Source organism: Taudactylus pleione, unplaced genomic scaffold (assembly GCF_031769625.1).
Source record: "Taudactylus pleione unplaced genomic scaffold, aTauple2 ptg000256l, whole genome shotgun sequence".
NCBI classification, from domain to species: domain Eukaryota; kingdom Metazoa; phylum Chordata; class Amphibia; order Anura; family Myobatrachidae; genus Taudactylus; species Taudactylus pleione.
Genome location: NW_028284658.1, coordinates 13,022,322 through 13,048,750, shown reverse-complemented (window position 1 = coordinate 13,048,750; position 26,429 = coordinate 13,022,322).

Sequence of the window (26,429 nt, the reverse complement as noted above, 5' to 3'; positions counted from 1 at the left end):
GGGAGAGCAGGAAGCTGGAGTTCAGGAGAGAACTCCAGCCTTTGGCTACCGCTGCGCTGCAGGGAAGGAGCCGGGCGCCTGCTGGTAATAATATCTCAGCGAGCATGCGGCTTGGAGCCTCCCTGCAATGCCAGGCTGGAGGACACTGGCTCCGGGTGCAGCAGCGCACCTGGTGTACATGCACCTCCAGCCCCCCTCCTAGTTGCGGCCCTGGAGTGGGGCAATAGGTTTCCAAGCTATGACCCTACATTTTCCTGAACCAAACCCGCATTTCAAATCAGACCACTGCCAGACTCCTTCCATACCTACAAAAGAGAGCTCTATGAAGGTAAGACCAGATTGAGACCACAGGTGGTGAGCTGGAACATGACTTATTCCCATGCACTATGTAACAGGCATTCTGTTAGAGGACTCCCATATTTGCTACATAGAGTGGTTGATGCAAAGTTGACAATATGTCTGTTTGCTGATCTTATCTTGTGTATTTTCACATTGCACATGCTACAGAACTGAGTATACGCAAATGCGGTCAAGCCATAATAGTACACATTTCTGGTCTGTAACAGTCATTGTCATGTAGGGAATGTTAGCGAGGCTGTGCTCACTGGAGTGCGGGCTATGCAAAATTGTTTGGAATCATAAATACTTATGTTTTCAGATGAATCATTTGCACCAAACACAGACTGCAGCAAGTGCACAATGATGATGACAGGTATCAGAACAGGCTGGTGTGAAGATGCACTAGATATGGCAAAAATACACATTTTGTTCTGTGCATGCCATGCAGAAGCAATCAGGCACGATATGTTCTCATCAGTCTCACATGTTCTTAATATTAAAGGAGTGCCATAGAAAAATACATCTTTATCACAGTGCCTATCTTCAGGTATATGAGGTTTATAGTAGGGTTTAATGTGTTTAACATTATCACCAATATAAGTATGTTCAATAATATTTAACCGTATTCCCCATGAAATTACCCACATAACATACTTCCTCCATTCCAAATAATATTACTTCTATGAGGGTTTCTCCCCTGGGACCTGAACAAGTCTTGACCATGCTATTTCCTCTCCATAGCAGCAGAGATATGAATCAATGGCTCTAATTAAAATCTTCATGGTGTACTGAGTTGGATCTACCATTCACAGGAGAAAGCAGAGCAATGCCACAGATAGAGCCATAACTGGACTTTTTTGCGCCCTAGGCCAGAAAGAGCATTGCCCCCCCCCCCATTTTTCAAATATGGACAGAGAACGTGCACCTGAAAAAGGGGCTTGGCCTCATGGGTAAAGGCCATGATAAATCTGATTTGTCCCATACTATGATGAAGGGGTACCAATCCCGTTGTACACTGTTATCGAGGTGTCACTGCAAAGTATAGTGTGAATCCAATGGCTGCAGTGATGATACACGATAATCATGCAGTATAACTCGCCAGCTTTAGTAGGTAGGAGAGCACTGATAAAGCTGCACCTACAGCAGGATTTGTCCATCAGAACAGCCATGCACAAGCCTTGAGCTGGCTAAAGGTATAGAAAGAGTGCCACTTGTAGTGTATATGCAGCAAATAACCACTGCGGGGAGATCCGTGTATGTACTTTACACCTGCAGCTGAACTCACCAGCAATGGTACTTGAGGTGTGCTGATAACATTTGGGTCGGGAATCTGCGTTTGTGTTCAGGGCTTCCATAAGAAATTTTGGGGCAGAGAGCTGTGTGTTAAATAAAAGAGGATGTGACTGAAGGTGCTTGGGGAGGTGGCCAGATGGGGGGAGGGGGGGGTGGGCAGGGATGAAATAGGGCAGCTAGGGAATAAAAGAAAAGGAAACTACAAGTGAGAATGAATATAAACACCAGAGCCCACTGCCCTGTGGTTCTGTGTGCCATGGCACATGTCGCACCACCCTAGTTACGGCCCTGGCAACAGGAGGTCCTGGTTATATGTGATTGCTTGGACCATCAATGTACTAGTATTGGAAATTGCAGGGATTTAGTACAGGGTTTATTTAAAGCGAGAAAACCTCCAAGAAGTGCTTCATAAATATAGCCCTCAGTGTCAGTGTCAGTATCCCAGGAGAACTTTCAAAGTTCCAACATCAAGCACTTAGACAAGCATGGATTCATTGGCTTCATTCTGTTGAAACTGTGGCTGTTAAGTAGCAAGCAAAAGATTACTCCTGTGATCGCTCTTACATCCAAAAGGAGCTGACACCGAGGTTTATTTCAGGGAATTTATGGCACTCTAATTTTAGTTAACTGCACTTCCACCTGACTGCTATTTGTGGCAATATGAATTATGGCGAAGGCTCATTTAAAGGGGAGAACTTAGAGAGTAATGAGGCTATTCTATTTACATATTTTTTCTCTTTGCTACTTTCTCTTTGCTCTTTCAGCCATAAACCTGTCTCGCTGTATATGGCATGAAAGAAATATGTTTGTGAAATTATATGACAGCTGACAAGACCCTTGCTAAAACAGTCATTAGGAGCCTGTGTTCGGTTTGGGGACTATGGATACCCCTTAATCGCTAAAGTGAAATAATTGCTTTCCAATCCAATTGTGGTTCCAAAGCACAAAAAGTTATATTAATCAAGAAAAAAAAGTATAACGCGCTAAACAATTAGCGCAAAAAGCCAGTAAAATACAAGGTACAGCCGATACATATACGCTAGCGCTATGGATTCCAGTTCTCAGTCATCAATCCTGAAGCCTGTGGTCATCTAAGAAGGGAAATGACTCCCTTATGGTGTCTAGAGCACTAGCCTATATACCTTACAGGTCACAGATAGAACAATATAGACCAGCTCGCATGATTCCATTGGTCCTTGCTCCTGGTAATTCTGATCATTGGATAGTTCATATGGTGTCATCAGGGGTATGTCCTAGTTCTCCAACAGTTGCTTTGTGTAGTTTCCTGCTGAAGAACTGGATAAACTGGCTACAGACACTACATACAAAATGTTGACATGCTAACCAATAACTCCCTATAGTTCATAACTTGCGGATGCATGATGCGATCTCCTTGCCGATTAGACCCGGAGATCTGCAAGTAAACAGGGATTTAATATAATACCAAACATGACATGTCTACTATGTTATAAATCTTAGATCTTAGTTACGTACACATTGCATCATAATTAGTTGTTAAAAAGACCTTTAATAACTCTCTTTATTAACTTATTGCAAATAGGAACCATTATATACATATGCGTTCGCATATGTGCATCTGTGCATTGGTGTAGGAAGTGTTCATATGTATGTATGTGAGGACGCACATGGGCGTCTATGTGTACGCATGTATAAGTCTATGTGTGCTTGTTATGTGAATCAGTGTATGTGTGTGGTGGGTTAATAAATATATATATATCCCTAACTTAATCCATTTCTGGCATATTTAACATTAACAAAAAGGTTGTTCTGCTCAGATGAGACGAGTAGATGTTTGTAGGAGTGATGAAGTCTGATAGCTCAACAATGGCTTTCCTTTGCTTATTTGGAGTAAATGCCAGTTCCTCTTAACTACATTAGCACTGAACAAAAGGCATACAGTTGCTAAAGATACAGTATGCAGGTTTCAGACAATGGTCTTCCTCTGCGCATACCAATATCTGTGTGCATTTTAATTATTTGGTACAGACAAACACAGAACCTGTTTTCCCATAAACTGACTAAACCTTGCATAAATATAAATATACATATACACATTTGTGAGCATTGCATTGCGCCGACGCAGAGTAGCGTCCGATTTACTCTTTATCAGCCCATAGATGACTAGATTGTCAGATAATAATTGCAAACGATCACATCCAATTATCTGACTTTGACAGGACAGTGATCAAAGAATGGTTGTTGATGTAGCGAGACACTCAGGGGTCTATTTACTAAGCTGTGTTAGGAGATAAAGTGAACGGTGATAAGGTACCAGCCAATCAGCTCCTAACTGCCATTTTTCAAACACAGCCTGTGACATGGCAGTTAGGAGCTGATTGGCTGGTACCTTATCACTTTTCACTCTGTCTCCTAACACTACTTAGTAAATAGACCCCTTAGTCTCCAGATGTGTGGATTTCTTCAATTAATCGCTGTGCGCGTTTATGGCCTTTGCCTGCTTCCCAACTTCAAAGAGAGCTGAATGTATAATTAAAGAACCCCTGCTCATGTGGCCAGGAAACCCTGAGCTTCAGCCAGCTGGACAATCCACTCTGAGCTAAAATGGGCTAAAATCACCCCAGGGAGGGGGGTGAGGGGGTGCCTGGAAAAGCAGGCATAAATATGTGACTCATTCTGCGTGAGGCTATCAAAGGATACAGATGATCCCTAATTCATCACTGGGAAGGCCTCATCCCAGAACCATTTAATCCAACGTGGTTTGAGTGGTTTGTTTATCCAATTTGTTATTTTATTTTCTGGAAATTGTAAGTAACGGTGTGATTCTCTTTATATTATTATATTCTTTGTAACTTTTTGTACATAAGCTTTGAAGATATTCTTGAATTAAATATTAGTTCTGGATCTGTGTTTTTATGACCCGAGGCCTCATATGGCTCATGTTACCTATTTTTACTAAGTATTGATAATTGTGTATGCAGGTGAGAGCAGAAGCTCACCTTATGCTTTAGCATTATATTCTTCTGCTGGTGGCAGTTACCAGGTTTACATGAGCGTAACTACCATAGGTGCAAGGGGTGCAGCTGCTATGGGGCCCAGAGCTGAGGGGGGCCCATCTTTCTTGAAAAAGTTACATGTGTTATATACATTTTTCACCACTAGGTGGTACATAGGGGCCCTTAAAAACTTTTGCTATGGGGCCTTTAAATACCTAGTTAAGCGCCTGCAGGTTTAGTTAACCACACGTGCTGAGGTAACCTGTAAAAGTCACGGGTGGCGTTTTCAGATTGGCGTATCTTGAGGGTCGGCTCACAGGACAGTGACACCAGCGGTGATGTTTTACCTTTGCAGTTAGACAAACACTGACTGTGAAGCCCTCCAGCCATTCTTTCCTGATTGAGGTCTGTACTGTACATGCGTGATTTGAAAAACTTAGAAGGTCGCGCATGAGCAGAATAATCATCTTCAGATGCCGTTCTGTTTTTAGCTCAGACTTTGGTCCCACTTCACAGTTCTCATAGCAGGCTATAGGGGCTGTGATACAATGGGAAAATGGTAGGACAGTATTAGAAATCTGTGATTGTCCTTGGTTTCCTTCTTGTTATATAGGGAGAAGCATTGATGATAACCCTATTGTGCTGCCAAAAATTAAAACACAGAAAAAGCAGGTTATCACTATTTGACAAATAGACCACTATATATTTCTACTAAAAAATTGAGTGAACCTAAACTCTCTGTAAATAGGGTATATTTTGCATTTAAAGCCCGGATAGATGTCATCACAATTAGGATTGCTTTTCAACAAATCCTTCATGGCCTAAAAAAGGTTAAACAGGAGATCACTACATAAATGTTACTGCAATAAGTAGGATTACAGTGTGCCGAGTAATTGCTCTTGGGTACTTACACTAACCAGTGTTTATATGTAAATCCAGCTTAGGCCAGAACAGAGAAATGAGTGATGGAGCTCATAAGGAAAATTAACCACACATACTTTAACCATTAATGTCCACAGAAAATGTAATCATGTTACTATGAAATATTTAGGATAGTGGGTTGACAGACCCAATAAATTCAGCATAATTAATGTTTTTTTTCATCATGGCTGTATTTTTTTTTTTTTTATATTCACATGTATTGGTCTTCAATACTTTTTGCTTCAATTGCTGGTTTGAACACCCCAACAAATGACACCTTATAGTGTACAAAAATATAGTGATACAGTTGTGAACTTGTTAAAACTACAGTTCAGAAAGAAGGCAAGAAAATATTGGCAACTTGCTTACACAAACCTAGTACTCTGTCAGAATAAAGAATTCAGGAAATCAGTATGTTATCATTCAAAAGAAAGTCATTATACAAGTGCATTAAATTATTAAAGGACACTCTTACCTAGGAAGTAATATATATATTTTTATTTTAAAATGGTACTTGTGTGCTTTACGGACTGATTGCAGAGAGAACCCACTGAATGTTTTAAATGGTACTTGTGTACTTTACGTACACAAGTACCGATAGTTGTCCCCACCTAAAGAAGAAAGTTGTCCCCTCGCGGGCTCGCTGCGCTCACCACGCTTCAGTCTCGGTAGCTCGCTACGCTCACCACAAGGTTATATTCCCCCTCTATGCCCACTTGGATGGTAGGGAATGACGCTAGACTTTGGGAATGATGCTGGACACTGGCTGATGATGTCAGGGTCCTCTCCATGAAGGGGATTTAGACATTACCATGATTGTTAATAATAAGGAGTGTAGGACACTTGGGTTCTCTCTGCAATGTGTCCGTAAAGTACACAAGTACCTTTAAAATTAAAATAATAAGAGAACTAGAATGTTTGATCTGTTGACAATTATCATGATTATACTGTATTTGTTAAAGCTCAGTTTGATATACTGGCACTTCAAGCACTAGTCTTTTTTTTACAAGTTTGTAGGACTGCAGAGCTGAAAGCGTTGGATGGAGGTGTGGCTTGAGATTGCAGAATGACAGTCTCACTCAGGCACATTCAGTAGCTCTGCTCTGCCACCCATCCCCCACTACCGTGACAGCTTGTCAGCCCGGAGGTCGGGCCCATTTTCAATGCTTTGAGCCTGCCGCTGGTCCCTGCCCCAGCTGCCTATTGAACCTCTGACCCCGGACCACCCTCTCAGCAGCTCCCAACCCACCCCATGGCCCGTAACTGCCCTCTCTGCTGTCTCAGCCTGCCCCACAGCTCGCCATGTGGAGGAGAAATCCGTGCTGGCCTAGGTGTCCAAGATGCTAAGGGCACCTGGCTCCTGGCACTTACCTGGCCTGATTCCTGCAGTACCACACCAACTTATCCAGCCACTGATCCTGAGCCCCGCGGCCAGGCTTTCCTGCAGGTAGGCGCCGACTCTGGTCAGGGAAAGCACGGGACACCTCCTCCAATAAACGGACCAGAACTCCCTGCAGGTGGGCAACATATTAATTAGGATAAGGAATGTAAGGGACACTAGTACTGTGTGAGATAATTTGTAGAGGGCATTACTGTGTGGATAATATGTAAGGGGCATTACTGTGTGTGGCATAATATGTAAGGGCATTACTGTCTGAAATAATTTATATGGAGCACTACTACTGCATTGCATAATGTGTTATAAGGGGTACTACTAATGTGTGGCACAATGTGTATAAGGGGTACTACGGTGTGGTTTAAGTACAACCTTAGATTTTACGTACCCCCATTTCAAAATTCCTACTTTGACCACTGTTAAAGCTAGAATCAAGGAATAAATCATTAGGTAACTCGCTAAAACCAAATTTTGAAAACACAAATCAGGCAGCAAAAATAGAAGCTTAACAACTGCTTGAAATCCTCAGAATATCTTGAAATAAATAAATAACAAAAAATAAAATGAATAAGATAAGATTTTCATCATTGATGTGCAATTATGAAAGTGGGGGACAGTACTAAAGACCAAACTGTACATGACACCACATTATTATAAACCACAAAGTTTACAATCACAATACCAATTATAATAAATGGAAGGTGTACAAACTACTCCAAAAAGCATGGCAAACTGACACTTATGAGTAAATATAATAATAGCCATAGACATGTGTCAGAGAGACGATTTCCAGATACTTCAATCATGTAACCACTGTCCATGACTTTAGTCAGCACTCACCTGAGTCTGGATGATGTGGACACAGAATCAAAAACAAACACGTGGTATTATTACCGAAATCATTAAACTCCCACAGTATCTATTCCAACTCACTATTAATGTTTAAAATATAACTACCACCACATAAATTGGTTCAGGAGTTATGCACCCCAAACAGTAAGTTTCTGATCTCCATACAATTACAATTGCAATCCAGTCATTAGTATCCAAACAATAACCTGTAACACATATATATGACATGTAGAGGCTGCTCCACAATCGTATGGCTCCAATAAGAATCATAGGGGTAAATTTACTAAAGTGAGAGTTTTTAGAAGTGAGTTTTAGAAGAGATGTTGCCCATAGCAACCAACCAGATTCTACTTAACATTTAACTAGCACCTTCTAGAAGATAATAGCTAGAATCTGATTGATTGCTATGGGCAACATCTCTTTTAAAACTCACTTCTAAAAACTCTCACTTTAGTAAATTTACCCATTAGTGTCCAAAATGATTAAACATATGGACATACAATATGGACATACAAAGATATTATGTAAATATGTTTCTACAAAAAAAAGAAAAGAGCAGGTTCACTTACATAAGTTATGCTATGAATCTTGTGTGAGGAGTTTCACAAGAATTTCTAGTCCTATCCTCTGGGAGTTGGGTGGGGGGCAAGAAATGATTTGGTTCCACACCTAGAGAGTACCAGCCCAATGCTGAGCAGCACTGCACCCATCCTGATACCATTACAGTTGACTGATGGGGACCAGGGTGATATTCTCAAAATATAGTGTACACTCTTGTGACACTACAAGTGTCAGCAAGCAAACATGCACTAGTGCATATTCATATTTACACTTTAAAAAAGAAAAAAATATTGTTCCATCTATACTTTTATACAATAAATGGTAATACTCACATTGGTTATTAAAACTCAATATTAAGGCTGCTATACCTTTACATAAGAAATAAGTTTAAATTAATGGTAATCCTTATACTATGCTTAGATCTGAATCTTGCCTCTGATGTGTGGTTATTTGCAAACCGTAATAGTTAAAAAAAAAAAAGAAAGAAACAAAATTCCTAAAAATTGGAATAATAATTAGCAGTGAAAATGAGAAGGCTGACTGCTGGATTACATTATTTTACAAGACAGAAAAATGCTTAGAAGGTAGATAAGCAGATAAATCTAAGTAAGCAAAGGGTTGCCAAGATGGCTTCTATCCAAGTGTAATAAGATAGCTAATTTAACTAATTGTCTAATCTATCTTATTCTATTGTACTCTCTAAAGGGGCACCACAAATCTGGCATTAAGTTTAAGTACCAATATTTAGAAAAACACGAAAAGCAGAAAATTTCAAATTCACAGCCATCAGTTGTCAAATAGTGTTTCAGATTTGCACACAGAATAAGTGTAAGTCAAACCTATATGTAAGTAAAATCAAAGTACCAATGGCCCAAAAGGTAGATAATTACATAGTTGGGTTGAAAAAACATACAGGTCAGTCAGATTCAACCATTCATAAATTTTAATGTGTTGTTGATCCAGATGAAGGCACAACAAACCCAAAAAGTGTGAGAGTAGCCAATATTTTCTCACAGGAAAAAAGATTCCACTTTGAAGTCAAATATGGCAGTTGAATAACTTACCAGTCAGAGGGGCAGGGCAGATGTACTAAGCTCTGGAAAGTGATCATTTGTAAAGTGATAAACTACCAGCCACTCAGCTCCTAACTGTCATGTTACAAGCTGTGTTTGAAAAATTACAATTAGGAGCTGATTGGTTGGTAGTTTATCACTCTCCAATGTATTGCTTTCCAAAGCTTAGTACATCTGACCCAGAGTCTATTAATTATAGCTTCAAATTCCAATTTTGAAAATGATCCAATCTATTATAAAACTTTGCTAATGACTTTGCCATCAGCATCTCTGGTATGGAATTCCAAAGTTTGGCTTCCCTTGATTGCAAGTGTTTTGAAATTGAATACAGCATACAAACCATGTGAACTGACTAAATAGTACCAGCTGATTGTAGTTTAGACAAGGCTTAATAGACAGATGAACTAGCAGCAATACCGTTGAGAAAGTTGTGCCCCCCCAACAAAGAAACATGTCATGTGATCACAGCCCACCAATAAGATCACATCTCCAGACAAGCTGGAAGTTCAGCTTCTATGGCTTAATGGAATTTAAAGGTATATTTCCATGTAATGTTAGAAGAATATATGTAAGCCAGACAATGCACCACAGGAGAACTTAGAACTTTACTGCAGGATATTCCTCTAAATCAAAGACTCATATTGACATTTACTGGTAACTATTATTTTGTCGGTTTACCTCAATCCCAGTTTGGTAGTTCATATACCTGCATTTGGACTGTGGCCTTGCTAATTCAGTGTGGATATTTGCTACCAGTGAACTTCCCTGCATATTTGAACCATATTTGATCTTTTGATAATCACTGCCTAAGACAGCGTGAATTATTGCCTTTTCAAAGATCCTATTAGGGCATATTTTAGTGTTTTATTGTCTGTTGATATTTAGTGTTTATGTATATTTTTATTTAAGTGGTATTTTACAGGTTCACATAGTATTTTTCTGTAAATGGATAATTATTAATACAACAGACAGATACTTAGCGCTGCTCTTTACATACACCTCAGCATTTTACTGATTTCTGGGGACTAATAGCTGCAACTGTGGGTTTTTTTCTTTAGGGATATATATATATATATATATATATATATATATATATATATAAAAAATATTTGATGGCTATTCTCACCTAAACACCTGCAAATAGTAAGCATTTCGGGGATGTATTTAGGAGATATTTATATGGAGGCTGCTAAAATGTCAAGTGAGTATACAGTATATGGCATGTCATTTCAGACAAACATAAGGATAAGAGAGGATCAGTTGCATAAAATCACACCCCTTACGAAGTCAACAGTGATGAAATGCGTTGGAGGGTCATGTGGGATCCCTCCAGAAAGGAACTTATCTAATTTCTCCAGGTACTCACACCTGCTGGTAGGGTGAGGTGGATTTATAGCTTGATTCAGAACTGTACACAATGCCAATCTTTACACAGATTGAGCGATTGTTTGCCACTGTGCATGTGTGAAAGCCATCACTGTGCACATGCAGCGATTGCATTGCAATTGTGCTCATACAGAGGAACCACCCACAAAGTTAGTGACAGGTAGTCAGCATTTGAGGGTGGTAATGGGGGGGGTTGATTTTAAAAATGCTGTTTCATGGGCGTACATAAATTAGCCAATGCGATCTCCTTCACAGCATGAGAGTTCACTACGTGTCAGGTGAGCTGCAGTATTTGCAAATGGTCAGACTTGTCTTACATGCTGCATGACTGTCCGATGTGTGTCTATGTTTATGCTGTTGCATGTTGTCAGATGGATATGAGAAGGCAGAAGTGGGCATCCCTATGCACGGCTAGGCTTTGGAAGACAGCATATTTTAGCAAATGTGATACGTGAGAGAATGCAGTGGCAATTGCATTAGCATAAATATCAGGATTAAGACCTTTAGTCTTAGCATCTGTCCCTATATAGGATATCCCACATGTTGATATAAAATGTCAAGAAACAAGTACTTGAAACTTATTTTTATTATCAATTAAATAACATTTTTGTGAACTACTCAATAATGAGTGTTCTTTTTGGGTGCAGTTCGGGGTTACTGGGGGTCCGTGGCAACAGTCACCAAATTAGCAATATACATGTCAAAAAATGCAATAAAACATGATAACAAAGAGTTAGCGTAATAAGAAAAAAAACATTGAAAATGTCCACTTACACCCCTGCACCATTAGACCACCCCATTTCGGGACACACCACATGAATGTTGTCTTAGCCCACTAAAAGGTCAACACCCTATGGGAGGAATTCAATTAGACCTGTCAACTGAACAGGTGCTAATTGATCACCAACCATCAGTTGATTAGCCCAGCTTATCGGATATTTCTTTTCGGGTCACCCAGTTAATGCATAGGTCCATCAACTTGTTACAGACTCTGAATTAACAGTTGTTAACTGCACTTAATGCCCCTTTTTAATGCCCATTAAAAACAGGATCGGGTGAAAAAGGGAGGCAAATTAAATAGCCTCAGACAATATTGCCTGAGGCTACCTCCCTTTTCCACCCCTGTTAATTTAAAGGCCCTAATTGAATTCCCCCAAAAATATTACTTGTCCACCAAAGGACCTGTGCTCCATAAATAAAACTTTGTAACACATATTACTATGTACCTATAATCTGTCTACTATGATTTAGAATGAAGTAAAGTACAATTCTGGAATCCCTTTCTAGGGATAAAAAATAAACAATTACTATTTTTGTTTTATTTTTTGGTTGGGAGAATATATATGCGGTTTCAATAACTCCATGAAAATTACTATGGGAAGAGTAATGGAAAAAAATGTTGCTTTCCTATTTTGGTTATTTTATGTTCCTATACAATGCTCAAGAAAAAATATGTATACAGGTTGAGTCTCCCATATCCAAAATGCTTGGGACCAGGGGTATTTTGGATATCGGAATATTCCGTATTTTGGAATATTTGCATACTATAATGAAATATCTTTGGTATAGGACCCAAAACTAAACACAGAATGCATTTATGTTCTATATATACCTTATACACACAGCCTGCAAGTCATATTATACAATATTTTTAATAATTTTGAGCATCAAAAAAAGTTTGTGTACATACATGAAATTCATTTATGTTTCATTTACACCTTAGACACACAGCCTGAAGGTTATTGTGTACTGTATTTTAATGATTTTGTGCTTTAAAAAAAGTTTGTATACATTGAACCATTAGAAAGCAAAGGTTTCACATTCTCAGTCATAATAAAAATATTCCGTAATTCTGGGTATTCCGTATTTCGGAATATTTGGATATGGGAGACTCAACCTGTAGTTACACAATTATGTTACAAAAAGAGACTCTTATCAGTCCCATAAAATTAATCTAAAATAAACAAGTTATTCTCTGTAAACCCGGGACATCTCCGAAATGTTAAATTTAATTTGTTCATTAAATTCTGAAAGAGTTAAATGAGTTTAACCTCATTAAATGTAAATCTATGTAACTGTTTTATATTACTTTTCCTTTAAAAGTAATATTGATATTCCTATAAAATAAATAGACAGTAAAAGTACACATTTACAGGGTAGAGGGAATATTACTACTTTGCATATTGTTTTGCCTATGATACGGCTCAACTGAATTAAATGAAAATAAATTGCTACAATACTTCTGCAGTAATAGCTACAGCTATTTCTATTTTAAAACATAAATGAAGAAATGAATCCCTATCACCTATATAACTATATGTGCAGAGTTTAGACCTGATATACTTTCAGTGTGCAAGATGCTGCGTTACGTATACAACTGAGCAGTAATAAATGGGGATTAGACTACATTCCCAGATTTGGGAGATCTTACAATATTGGCCTATCTGACATAGTTGATGTTTCATTGCCTGAATTTGAATAACAAAACATGCGGCCTTATCTAGTGCTATATCATGTAATGCACATGCGTTACGTGCTGCATACGCATATTTGTGCTCATCTCATTCATTACTGTGCGTACTGAGTGATAACAATGCAAAAGCAGGCAAATAACTGTTATGTGTGTGTATCATGGTGTTTGAGGGAGTTACTCACTATGCTGAGTCGTGTGTATGCATTCTGGTCTCCAAAATCAGACGTACTGTATCTTCCTGGCATGGGGTATGTGTAAGTCCAGTAGATAATGATGATGGCTGATATTGTGTATGGAAGAGCGGGGTGGTGCAATCACATAGATGCATATACATTAGAGCGTGCGTAAAGTCTTATTAGCATTTCCTTTGTAATTCATTCACATCCACGGGCTGAGTCAGACACATCTGCAATGGAGTTTCCTTGCAACTGCAGCTTTGTACTTTCTCTAATATTCAAACGCAACATCCGCCTTGGCGTATCTGAAGTTCGTGCGACTGGATGCGCTAAGCCTCTCCCATACACTGTGTTAGCGTCCATGTACGCACACATCATCATTAGTATCTGACTCTATAACCAGCCCCATGCTTTGTGTAAATTATCCAACTGAAATGGAGTTGGATTACCGTGCTACCACTACAAAGACGCAACAACAGTTTAATACACACCTAGAAGCCGCCCATGACATTCCCATAAAATGCTGATAGAAATGAGCTTTACCTTGTGGCTCAGCACTCCCATTCCAGTTGTCACCCATTTCACGCTAACCTTTTACCACTAGCGAACGCACACGGAAAGGTTTAGGGACTGACAATTCCTTATTTCTTACTGTCAAGCATCAGTTTCAGTGTGCTCAATGAATGTTGTAATCCTAAATGTATAAGTAGAGCATAAATGAAATATTATCTGTAATAATTTTACAATAAATTACAACTATGTTAGTTATGTAAATTAGGTATGTAAATGAAACATTATAATTAAAATTTAATCTCAATAAAACTTGAAATACACTTTCCTACATTAGAAAAAACATTTCAGGGAGATTGTGACAGCAACATCTGAATGCATGGCGCAGAAGAGGGCGTGTACTGCTCTGTCTGGGAGGGGTGTCATAAAATTGAAATACATCCAACTGTAAATGAGTCCCAAAGACATCTCTGATGTTTCTTATTTTCCAAGTAATTCAGCTAATTCAGCAGATAATGGGGCCAAGGTGCAGATGTGATAGGAGCCTGTGCGCCAGTTGTCATAGTGAAAAGAAAACACTGCAATGGCCACAGACAGAGCCTGCACATATGACCACATACAGATGTGTCCTCATACAGTGTTGCTCAAGTCATGGCAAATAGCCCATCTCCCGTGCGCTATTTTCTGAGTGACTCTGTCGCGCTGAATATCTTTCTCACTCAAAATTTGCATAAATAAAACATCTGGGAGTGACAAAACTACTTTGCTGGATTACACTGATCAATTGATTTGCAACATTTGTATATCTCTGCGCGTCAGAGTCTGAATCTGTGTAAGAAGGGCTCCGATGCAACGGGAGCAATTTCCTCTCACGCCAAGTTCCTTTGTGGTTCATCTGCTAATTTCTATGTGTTTAAAACTTCTTCCTGTGTGATTTAAGTCGCAGCCCAGCGTCTCTAGTACATTGTGAGTGGTGTTTTTGCCGCACTTGCGAATAAGGAGCAACATTTAAAGAAAACTACTGTACGCTGCTCCTCTCAGAGCATCTCAATCGCATTGGACATCTTGTGCCATATGGCATATAGACACTAAGTGTATGAGGATACATCTTTAGTCTGCTCTTTAGCCCATGAACCCACTAAAGCAAGATGTATTACCATAGGCATGAATGTGCATGGCAAATATGCTACACTCCACTATCTTCTAGCAACTTAAATGACTCCCTCTAACTCTCTCCATCCAACAGGTTCATACAAAAGCCACTGTAATATAACTTTTCTACCTAATTCCGGAGCTGACCCGGAGTTGGAACAAAGTTCCTATCCGGATCAGACCCGGAATTTTGCCGGCGCCGACTCGGGATATTCCCGAGTCGGCACCGCTCACACCGGAGTCGGGTCTGCAAAGACCCGGCTTTTCCGGAGTGAAAGTGATTACTTGGAGATGACGTCATCTCCAAGCGCCACTGAAGCCGGACCAATTGGCCGGCTAGCAGCGCACTCCAGGTCATCGTGTTAAACCCTGCTAGTTACCTGGGTTGGATTGCCGGGTCACTGGACCCGGCGATCCAACCCTCTCCCCTTTTACACCAGGGAGCTGCCCGGGTTAACCCTTCAAAAACCCGGGTTTTAGCTCCGGTGTAAAAGGGGTATAATGCAGCACACATCTTTGGGTACAGAGCCACTTACAGAACAGAGCGTCATCTGCTGGAGAGCATTGTCTTATAGCATACATCCTCCTTATTTTACTCCCCTGTTTGCTCCATAGTGGGTGGAAAGCCTGGACTCAGGGAGATTGTTACACCCTCCAGGGAGTCAGGGAGATCACCACTATTTCATGCAGTCTCACTGACAGTCATGGGATGTCGGAAAGTATTGTATGAAAGCATTCATCATAGTAAAATTCTCGATATTTTAGGACTTAAATAATGATAAACATAAATGGAATAAATATTTGTATAATACTTAATCTATTGATCTTTCTATGATATTTAAAATATATATTTTTTAATTAATAATAGTAGGGCAGGGTCGCTGATAGAGGGGAGAACCGCTACTAATTACCTGGGCCTGTTGGAGGGATTTGGCAGAGGGCCTGTGCCAGCTGCTGAACGGGACAAGAATTAGGCAGCCCCACCACCCTGTCTCTCCTAACACTATTTTCTTTTGTTTACTCCCCTCTACTCCTTGTTGCTAGTAACATTTAAATTCATTATTATTATTACTACCATCATATATTTCTAGATAATGGAGCTTATTCTAAGTCGTATACAGCTCCTTATACGGGTGCAAATTGTGAGTCTTAGCATACTGTGCATGTGCCAAACCATATGTATGTATGTATGTGTATCTCTGGCTGATTCTGAGTCAGATAGATCTGTGCCAGATCTCTCTATAGGGAAGATTTATCAAATCTTAAGCCAGCATGTATCATAAATAAAAATGTAAAGGACAACTCTTCATATAACAGCTGTCCATTGCATTGCCAGGACTTCTGGTCAGTGGTGTCACAAGGGGGCTGCGGGGGGTGTGGGCCACACCCAGGTGTCATCTGCCGAGGGGTGACATCAAAGTGCAGACTCCCCCTCAGTGACAGGAGCCGGGTGCTGCACTGTAGAATTATGTGCAGCACTGGGCTCGTGTCACAGTGAGGGAGCCGGCACTACAAGTACACTGGTCACCAGTACAGCCCGCACCACAGGGATCCCCCGGAGAGACTAAAACTAGGGTTCGGGTGCGTGGCCCCGCCCCATCAGCAAGGCCATGCCCCCTTGTCAGGAGGTTATGCCCCCTTTTCACCGGCATCACCGCACGCACTGCTGAGCTGCCCACCCCTACCCGCACCGGGTACAAAAACAGGTTGGGACACCACTGCTTCTGGGTTTATGGCCCGGGAGTCCTAATGTGCATGTGCAAGCTGCATGGGGCTCAATGATTAGAAGCCTATGCACTTTCCAGAGCTTGGTGCATAATGGCACATTGCAGCCTCATAAAATTCTATGGGGACTGCAGTGCCGGTGGGTATGCGGTCCACTTTAATGCATATGGGGATTGTGGCAAACCTCAGAAAATGAGATAAAGTACCAACCAATCAGCATCTAGCTGTCATTTTACAGGCTGTGTTTTAAAAATGATGTTATAACTCAATCAGAGAAGTTATAACTCAATCAGTGAGTCAGGAGCTACTAGATAATGCTAATAGTCCTCATCATCATTACTTATTGCTGCACCAGCCCGTCATCACTTATATATAAGAGATACCCCTTCTAAACTATATATATGCAGATATGCTCATCCCTGCCCATCTTCATTTTGCATCTGCAGACATAAGTAGACAGAAACGTCTGCATATGGACATTTGCATTTCCATTTTTGAAGCACATGTGTAGAACAGAGATAGTTATCATATGCAAAAAAAAAAAAAAAATAGACAAATGTACATATCTAAATGAGTCCCTTTGGGCCGAATTCAATTCAGTGCGATGATGAATAGCCGCGGGAGGGAGCTCCTGCAGCTATTCAATACACTGCACTGTTTGCCTGGTTGGGAATTGGTTAAGTCAGGGAATGCTGGTTCTTGTGACTTAAACTGTGTGTTAAAGGCGCGGTAACCGGCATTCTCTGACTAAAGTGCCGGTCACGCGGCTGTTAGCGCCGCACTAAGCCGGCAAACAGCTGCGCGCCCGGCACTTTTGTCTGATTTCTCCTCGCAATCCCAGGGGGGTGCGAGAAGAAATCCTTTAGTCGCCCAAACAGCGTGGTGTATTGAATAGCTGCAGGAGCTCCCTCCTGCGGCTATTCATCATCGCACTGAATTGAATTCGGCTTTTTGAATTTTATGGATTTCTAAAGTACATTTCAGGCAGGGGTTTCCTGTCAACCCCTGGTGGGCCTACAGTCTGGAGAAAGAATGCAACTAGGATGGAGACTGTGCCTGAGAAATTGACAAAAGGTGGCATTACTCTAACTGTGAGATTTGCCCATTGCTTATAAATATATCATCTTTAGTTAAAAATATTCTGAAAACCAAATTTAATACCATTTAGCAAACCAAAAAAATCTTAACAATTTAGAGATACACTTTACAGGAAATACTGTTACACTATAACAGATCAATTAACCAAACCTATGCACAAAACTAAAATCCTTATGGGACACCAACAAGATTTCCTGGCTAGTAAGTACTGTATATGCAGTAACAATAACACTATTGCCAAAAACATCATATTACTGTTCAGTCCTAACTATCCAAACAGAAAAACAAAGCTATAAATCCCTCCTAAATTAAATCCACAATTTTATCAAGAAAAACAGTCACTCTAGAGTAGTGGTTCTCAAACTCGGTCCTCAGGACCCCACACAGTTCATATTTTGCAGGTCACCCACAGGTAAAATCATTACTCACTGACCCATTTTAAAATGTCCACAGGTGGAGCTAATTATTTCACTTGATTCAGTATGGAGACATGGAATATATGCACTGTTTGGGGTCCTGAGGACTGAGTTTGAGAACCTGTGCTCTAGAGTCTCAAGATAGATTAAGTATCAACAGAGATTGAGAAGGATTGGGAGTTCCCAATCTCATACACTATTATTTAACATGTTGATTAAAACAAATACAGTACTACAGCAGCATTCCACAATGTAATAATTTGGTGTATCATACATAGAGAATCATATTTTTCAAATTGCGATTCCATATCATATCTGCCATGGGTAAATAATAAATCACCCAAAAAAGTCTTGCACTGTACTATGATATAAGATAAATTAAATCTATGGATCCAATTGAAAGGTTGAAAAGGCTTAAAAAGGTTTAAATGCTCTAAAAAACAAATATTTGCAGTCTTTTAACAGCAATTTGCTTCTAAACACTACTCACTCACACCTTAACATATAAGAAAACCCTATTTTGCCCAAACCATGGTATACATATAGTTGGCAATTTAGTTTACATCAAAAGATGGATATTTGGTATTAAATACCTAAAATAAAAAAATATATACCATTAGACCACACTACAGTAAATTTAAAACTGGTTTAAATCCCCCAATTCAAGCATATCAGTCTATTATAGTAAAATACCTTCATAATCCTTTTAATACATTTGAAAGTTTAGCTTTAAAAATATGACAAACAGGAGCAATATAATCAAAGTAAAAAAAAACAATTATTACTTTGAATTACCTTTTAGACAAAACACTTGTTGCAAATTCATGTAACAAAATGTTTAAAACCACTAACAGTCATAGTGAAATTATTAATATGTGATTTGCACACCAGGAAAATAAAACAAAATATAACATCATAATCCAAATATATGCTTCAAAGGCTGTCAAGATATACTGATAACATACTGTATGCTGGTCTTGTCCCAAAATTCTAAATATTTGAAAACTTTGCAAGGAATTTGAATCATCTGCTAAATTATAAGAGAGATTGTGTTTAACTGGATGCTCTATCCAAGAAATGTTAAATTAGTCATCAAAACTTAATATAATATGGATGACCACTAGACTCACAATCACCTCAAAATTCTGTCACAGTATGTTGATCAAATGAGAAAAAATTATATCTAAAATAAAAAATATTTAATGGAACATAAGATTGACCAAGGTCTCTAAAATAAAAATCTAAAATATTACAAATAAGAATAATTTCTGATTTACTTTAGTATATTTTGTTTATTTTTTTACATTTACAGTATTCCTTCTTGGTTTTTAAAGATTGGAATTCAAGTTTATATAAAATTATTACAAATGTTCATACAACATAACTCTAATTAAATAATGTATTGAACATTTATTACTTATTTTTAATTAGTTAAATTGTGAAAAAAAAATTGTTCTACTAATGTTATGTATATATTAACTTTATTCAACTATAAGTGTTATTAAAAACAAAATCAAACTCTCTAAGGGCCATATTTATCACAATCCATATTTTTAGTGCTAGTGTGATAATATTTTTACACCTAAATTGAGAACATGAAAATTAATATGTTTAGCAAAAAGTTCTTTGAAGGAGAAAGGCACTGAGAAGAGCCTGCCCCAGGAAAGAGCTAGAAACAGGGCGATATCTTAATTTATAACTCTGCTTCTTGGTTTGGTGTCTGTGTATATACTGTGCATTTGAGGCCATTGACCGGCGCGTGCGCCAGTGGTATGCAACAGGTATGAGGATGGATCTGGAGGATCCCTGTTAGAGAAGGCCATAGGCTACTATAGGCTAACACCATCTACAGATAAATCAGACATTTGGAAACCTATGGGGGCTGCTTTGCAATCAGAAATAGAGGAACAGTGGCAGATATCGGCGATATCTGCTGTGGTCTCTTCATGTTAAATCCTGGTGATCCTTAATATTTGCAGGTAGCCCCAAAAAACATCTGTAAACAGATGGCCTTAGTAGAACAAAACCATGACAAAAAAAATGCTTTAAACTAATGATACAACATTTTTTCAAAGCAAATAAAGTCACACATGCACACAACTAAAGAGAATGGCTCAGCAAAGTGATAACTTACCTCTTACCACTCTGGGCCACTATTTTTTTAACAAATTGCAGAGAATGAAGATTATTTGACAAATATTTCTTATTGCCATGAATGTGTCTCTTAATAATAAATTTGCCCCTTCGTACATAAGATGACAATGATAAGTCTAGGATGAAAAGTATGTACATGGGTAAAGAACTAGTTGAAGTACAGAAGATAAAGGGTATCTATAAATGGAACATATTTAGTCTGGACCAGAGTATTCAGTATTGTAAGTGATGAACCAGAGGGTTCAGGATTGTTAGTGATGAACCAGAGGGTTCAATATTGAACCCTTTCCTTTTTGATCTTTTAATTAATTATCTCATAGATGACCTACAAAGTAAGGTGACAATACTTGCTAATGACACTATGAACTAAACATGAAATCCAGTATTTATTTATAGATAATGGAGATGCAATATCAAATGTGTCTGTAGGAGAAAACTTGGGGTCAAATGATTTAGGTATCTATCAGTATGGGTTACTATACAGACAGCAATAAAGCTGACCAGCACCAAAACTAATTCCTAGATTTTAGAAAGGCCATACAGTGTATAGATACTAGTATATATATATATATATATATATATATATATATATATGTGTATTATTATTATTAATATTTCATTTATCGAGCAGCATATGCTTTGTAGTTTTCAAAGACAAATCTTAGGTTTTATATTTAGCTAAGTACAACCAACAAAATACATAAACTGGGTTTGAACTATTCACTTTCATGTCATTGTATTAATTTTCTAGTTCACATATCAGTGAATACTGTCATAATAGAAACAAATGGGTTGTGTGCCATTCTCTACCTTGTCTCTGCCAAAGAAGTAGTGAAGGGTGAAAGTTGTTGTGATCTTACATGAGCCAAATTTACAGATGAAATTCATGATACAGCTTTGAACTCTGGGTGCTTCTTAATAGGAGTTTATGGTGTGTGAGATATTACAATTACTCATAAGTTATTGCTTCTGAACATTTAGCTGGATGCTGCTTTTTGCCTGGCTCTAATGCCATGCCACTCACCCCAACTCACTGCTGCTTTTTCTGCCTGTATCTTGTCACAAAATCAGAATTTAGCCACTCATACTGAGTCCGGTGGTGTTTCATCAAGGTTGGCCATCATGTTCTAGGGCAATGTCACTGTGTCCCTAAGGATCATGGGCACAGCCATGTTGGTTCTGATCAGCTGAGCACCAGTATCCAGTTACTACTGGTCTGCTGCGCTCACGTGACTGCTTCCTCCTATCCTCTGCAAAAGTATCGTATTTAAATCTGCAACTACCATTAGCACACCGTTACAACAATGTGGAACATTACTCATCTGTGTGCTCACTTACCAGTGTGCATCTTCTGTCTCTAATCCATTACCAGATCCTGCACTCCTGTCAACTGGATCTCTGCAAGCTGCTTCCTCTCTGCTGCCTCTGAGTCTGTCTCATGCACCCTGCAGCATATCACTATTGCTAGTATCCAGGCTGCACCCCTTCAGCGTGTGTACAAGCTTCCACTTCTCCTATGGTTCTAGTCTGATTCAAGCTTCCATCCCATTCTAGTTCAAGCTCCAGTCCCAGTCTGGTTCCAGCTGCTGTTCTCCTCCTGTACCATACGGTTCAAGCTCCAGTCACTTTCCAGTTCAAGCTGCTGTTCTCCTCCAGTTCCAGGTCAGTTCAAGCTTCAGTTCCAGTCCAGTTTAAGCTCCAATCCCACTCTGGATCACGCTGCTGTTCTTCTCTGGTTCCATTCCGGTTCAAGCTCAGGTTCCAGCCCGGTTCCGCCTGCATAACTTCAGCCTGTGTCCTTTATTCCAGATCCAGTCCAGTTTAGCCTGCTTCCCAAATTCTGGTTGTAGCCTGTGCATTAGTCTGTTATAGTGCTTTCAAGTGCCAAGTCTTCAGTCTGTTGTTATTGTGACCTCAAACAAGTGTTCTGATTACTGGTTCAGTGAACTGTTCCTGTATTTTACTTCAGACTGTGTTGCTGTTCAGTGAGTTCTACTGTCCATCTCAGCATCACAGCTCCAAGCCTGTATCTGGGCCTCTCTGCTCTCCGTACCATTGGTGTCACCATTGATGGTGTTTATTTTCCTGAGGATCTTCTCTCTGAAGGTTGGGGTTCATGCTGAGTCTCTAGCGGAGTGGTCTACTCCAGGTGCTGGGGACTGGGGACTGGATCTATATCACCTTTTTAGGGTGTAGGCTCCAGGCACCCAGTTCTGGTTTTCAGGCCTCACTACTGTAACTCTAGAGGATTCCAGACAGACTATTAATTATCTGTATTATTCTCTGTTCTGCTCCTGAGTTCTCAAACATTGGTTCCAGCCCCATAGTCCTGAGATCAGGATTAGGGTTGAGTTCCAATTGGTTACAGGAGAAGGCTGACAGGCAGTAATCTCTAACCTCTGATGACACCAGGCTACATGCCATATAGGTAGATATCTAATCAGGAAGCCTCAATTCCTATATACCTTGTCAGCCCAGTCCTTGGGTCCTGACCCAGATCTCAGACTGTGAAAGCTCTAATGCCATGACACTCACCCCCACTGACTGCTGCTATGATGTTGCTGGTTGTTTTTCTCCACTGGTCTGTAGTCATCCCCAATAACTCTCTGGCACATGATTTGTAGCTCTTTTCAATAGGCTGATGAGGGATTGGTAGATTTAGGAGAATATTTATTAAGCCAAAATCATTTAGGCACCTTTTTATTATTGGGACAGTATACCAAAAGCTGAGCACAGAATAGAGTAGATAAAGCTCTTATGTTTAGTTCAGTGCCATAGTCTCCATAATTCTCAGTGGGAACTGTGGTCTTCACCAATTTATCAAGCTCTGAAAAGAAAGATTGTGAAACATGAGCTAATGCCATCTTTTTGGCTGTGCATGATCAGGACAAATATCTCATTTTGCCACTAAGCAAGTGGTGAAAGAACATTTAATGGTAGAAAGTTGATAATCGGGACAACTTACTATCATACTCAATGTCCTTGCATGAATTTAATGATAATATTAATGAACAGGGCAAATATGCAACCTTAAAGCCTCTAAAGCCGCCCACACATGGTGTGATAGGCACCGTGCGACGTGACAGGGGATCCGACAACTGACATATTGGGATGTCCCCACATACAGTGCAATCCGGTGGCCGACTGCCCGATATGCCGGCTACATGGGATTGCAAATTGCATCCCATGATCGCCTGAACCTGCAGTAAAATCAGGGGGTGCGATGTATGACCCCATGGGTGTGCGATCGGTCCGATATCATGCCCATACATGGTGCGATGTAGCAGCCAAATCGTAGCAATCAGTCGGATCGGTTGCTTTATCGCACCGTGTATGGCCCGCATAAGTCTGCAAACTGGAGTTAGGTTAAGAATTGAATGGTGAGATTCGAGGAGGTTGGACTGAGGAGAGAAGAACCAAGTAGCTTAATGTTAGGATGCAGGAATTTCAGATTAGGGTGCAAGATGTTTAGGATTAGTATGTTGATGTAAGGTTAAAGTAAGGCTATGGTGAGGTTAAGGGTAGGTGTAGCTGCAGAATAACCATACTTTCGCTAAATTGGCTTAGAGTCAGGACTTTTAACGGAGATTCAAATGCTGAGAGATTACCAGTTTGCAAGAGTCATTTCTGAAGTCCCTTTAAGTGTGTGTTTAATAATAATGTATGGGAAAAAGTGGCAGTATTAGAGCAATTGTCTGAAAAATCTATATACAAAATAAACATTCCAATAAGAACAGTCCCAAACCCTTGTACTCACCACAAAATAATTTGTACCCATCTGCATTATGCATAACAATCACCATAAAATGTATTATATATTTTGCATTGCAGGGATGATTTAAAGAAACAGTGAAATTTTATATAAACCTTCACTCCTCATATGTAACTATACTTGTGAAGCTGGGCTCTATTTGCTCTTTCTTCTTAGAAAGAAAGGAATGGAAAAGAGGAGATTACAATAAAGATTTTTCAAGTATAGTCACAATTATAAATTATAATTTTGTTTTTAGAGATTTTTTTTTAGAGATTACAACACAAATATGAATTCTAGAAATAAAACAATATTATACTTTACTTCTTATAAAAAATTGTCCACCTGTATGAAACAGAAAACTTTTGTTTAAAGCTGTTATTATTCTGACTTGTACAAAATGTTACTGTTTCCCTGTACTAACAGTGCGATTAACAAAGACAGGCACTTCGCAAGGATAAATCAGAAATCTGCCAGTGGCCGAATGCTTTTCTGGTTTACAATGACTGCTATTTTGTTTTCTGTTGTGAGCCATAAGTGATCTTGGTACACAGCAAAGTGCTACAGGTGCACTTTCCTAGTGTTCTCCAGGCAATTTAGGCTCACTAGGAGATAATAACATTAGCACTATGTAGCTAATCAAAAGCTTTAACATTACTTCAGGTTTAGGGCCCCATTTATCAACGAATGTTAATACCAGTAGCATATTTTGTTTAGTACTGCAGTGATATCAACTAATATACCACTGGTATTCAGCATTACTTACCTTTCCTGTGAGGTCCAGCGATGTCCCTCTTGTCGGTGGCATCTTCCGCTCAGCTGCTGGCAACTTAACACTGCCAATGACAGGCTTTTGTGTCATACGCATGTGTGACCGCCAGTCTGCGAATGTGTATGACAGTTTCATCTAGTGGGGTCCCAACAGTGCCTGGAAGGCTTCGATGAGTCCCCTTTGCCTGCTCGGGCTTTACAGAGACCGGATAATGGCTGAATGAAGGGAAGTGGCTAAACTATATGGATTTATGATGGGGGCTGTATGAAGCAATTAGGGAGACAGGATGGGTATAATGTCAGCAATAATTACCATGTTTTCTCTCCATACCATACTATGTACTATACATGGTGTGCTACCATTATCCTACAATGTATTTCTTTTAAATGACAATAAATATTTAATTTTTTTGCAACACATTATATGTTTTTCTTTGTCTCATACCATATGCATTTTGTATATGCTTTTCACAGCAGCTCGCTGTGCTATCCACAGTGCACTGATTTGAACCTTCCTTTCCCCTGACTAGGTGGTGCAAAAGATCACCTTATACAAACAAAATCAACTTGTTAAGTCTTAAATTAATGAGAGTTACAAAGTGTAAAAACAAAGTTCAAATGTTATAGGTGCTAGAGGAATAGATGTAGTGAATGCATTAACCCCTAGGACAAAGGGTTTCTGCCTGTGGCTCTTCCTCATGCTGTACTGAATTTTGGTACATTCAATGATTTTATGAAAATTGTGTCATCGATATTATATGACTTTATGAGGACCATTATATATTGTGCTCTGATTCCATAAGGTGCATTCTGTATATAGCCACCATACGCTGACGTCTGAATTCAGTATAAGAAAGCCTTAGTTAGTAAGCACTAAATACATAGTTTTAACCTTGCGATTGTGCTGTGACCTGACTACTGTGATGAGGTTGCTGATATCCCTGGTCTTACAAAAAGAGTTAAACCTCCTGGAATCTAAAACAATGATTGTATTTTCTGGGAGTAGAGGAGTTAACTTGACTCCTATGTGTATGGCAGTGTTCCTCTGTGGAAGATTACAATCTCCCTCACAACGCTGCTGGGGGAGGGGAGATTGCTCGCTGAATTATTCATAAGATGCTTGAATTTTGCATTTAAATCTCGTATCCTCTTGATCTCAATACTATATATGCAAATCCTCTCTACAAGTCTGATTCACTATAGCACAGTATTAAAGGAGGAAGGGAGCATAGAGACCAACACTGGGGTTTGGATGGTAGAATGGCATCTTTATTTCTGTAAACCACTAGTATTTTGACACTGGCTTAGTAAATTGCTATATATTTGTACTGTAAGCTCCCTAGGACAGTCTTCTATTATGTATTACAAAGTTCCATAGATCCTATTCTATCACTAGGTTATAAATGC